Genomic DNA, 2176 nt, shown 5'->3' with positions numbered 1-2176 from the left:
TGAAAATTACATACTAAGTCAGTATGGCTCTCCTCCGGCAGACGCCGCTAATATTAAACGACACGACAAAGAGTGCGTGCGAGAGAGACAGAAAATCAGTCTGAGCGTGACGTCGGGCGCTGAGTAGCCAGTGCAAATTGATTTGTTTCCTTTCGCTATAAAAATGATCTGATCTGATCCAGATTCAGTAATCTAGATATGGTCGTTATCTATGATTCTGCGTTTTTAGTTTTCTCAAATCTGCAATATTGTGGATGCAACAGATTTTCGTCCTTTGTGTGGGCGGAAGGGGGTGGGGATAAATTTTGAGATATACCTTTTATAGTGAGATCTAACAGAAGTGCGGATACCAAATTTGGTTACTCTAGCTTTTATAGTCTCTGAGATCTAGGCGCTAATGTTTTACTCTAAGCAAAGCCGCCTATGCTACGTGTGTGTTAGAGAGAGACAGGGCGAGAAAAAATGAAATTGTTTTCTTGATGCTGGCTATAATAATAATACGATCCAATTCAGATTCCGCAGTCTAAAAGATATGGTCATTCTCTACGATTCTGCGTTTTTGGTTGTATCGTATCTTTAAAATTGTGGATGCCACAGATTTTCGCCCTTTGTGGGGGCGAAAGTGGGCGGGGCAAAGTTTTGAAATATTTTTGTAGCAGTGACATATCACAGAAGTCTGGATCCAAAACATCGTTGCTCTGGCTCTTATAGACTTTGAGCATTAGGCGCTGAAGGGGACGGACAGACGAACAGACGGACGGACGGACAGACGGACAGACAGACATGGCTCAATCGACTCGGCTATTGATGCTAATCAAGAATATATACTTTATGGGGTCGGAAACGATTCCTTCTGGACGTTACACACATCCACTTTTACCACAAATCTAATATACCCCAATACTCATTTTGACTATCGGGTATAACGAGGGGGAACGTTGCGAGTTGACATTTCCTCATAGGTTAAACGAGGGGGAACGTTGTGAGTTGCTGCGGACACCGCAACTCTACGGTTATACCCGATACTAAGTCAGTATGGCTCTCCTCCGGCAGACGCCGCTAATATTAAGCGACACGACAAACAGTGTGTGCGAGAGAGACAGAAAATCAGTTTGAGCCTGACGTCGGGCGCTGCGTAGCCAGTGCAAATTGATTTGTTTCCTTTCGCTATAAAAATGATCTGATCTGATCCAGATTCAGTAATCTAGATATGGTCGTTATCTATGATTCTGCGTTTTTAGTTTTCTCAAATCTGCAATATTGTGGATGCAACAGATTTTCGTCCTTTGTGTGGGCGGAAGGGGGTGCGGCGAAATTTTGAGATATACGTTTTATAGTGAGATCTAACAGAAGTGCGGATACCAAATTTGGTTACTCTAGCCTTAATAGTCTCTGAGATTTGTGGTTGCCCCAGATTTTCTGGCTGTAATAATTATACGATCTGGTTCAGATTTTGCACTCTAGAAGATATAGTCATCTTCTACGATTCTGCGTTTTTAGTTTTCTCGTATCGTCGAAATTGTGGATGCCACAGATTTTCGCCCTTTGTGGGGGCGGAAGTGGGCGGGGCAAAGTTTTGAAATATTTTTGGAGCAGTGACATATCACAGAAGTCTGGATCCAAAACATCGTTGCTCTAGCTCTTATAGTCTTTGAGCATTAGGCGCTGAAGGGGACGGACAGACGGACGGACGGACAGACAGACATGGCTCAATCGACTCGGCTATTGATGCTGATCAAGAATATATATACTTTATAGGGTCGGAAACGATTCCTTCTGGACGTTACACACATCCACTTTTACCACAAATCTAATATACCCCAATACTCATTTTGAGTATCGGGTATAATAAAATTCATAAATCTCAGAGACTATTAAGGCTAGAGTAACCAAATTTGGTATCCGCACTTCTGTTAGATCTCACTATAAAACGTATATCTCAAAATTTCGCCGCACCCCCTTCCGCCCACACAAAGGACGAAAATCTGTTGCATCCACAATATTGCAGATTTGAGAAAACTAAAAACGCAGAATCATAGATAATGACCATATCTATTAGATTGCTGAATCTGGATCAGATCAGATCATTTTTATAGCCAAAAGGAACAAATCAATTTGCATTGGCTACGCAGCGCCCGACGTCACGCTCAGACTGATTTTCTGTCTCTCTCGCACG

This window comes from Drosophila persimilis, unplaced genomic scaffold (genome assembly GCF_003286085.1).
Source record: "Drosophila persimilis strain 14011-0111.01,24,50 unplaced genomic scaffold, DperRS2 tig00000737-arrow-arrow-pilon, whole genome shotgun sequence".
NCBI classification, from domain to species: domain Eukaryota; kingdom Metazoa; phylum Arthropoda; class Insecta; order Diptera; family Drosophilidae; genus Drosophila; species Drosophila persimilis.
This window is presented reverse-complemented; position numbering follows the sequence as displayed.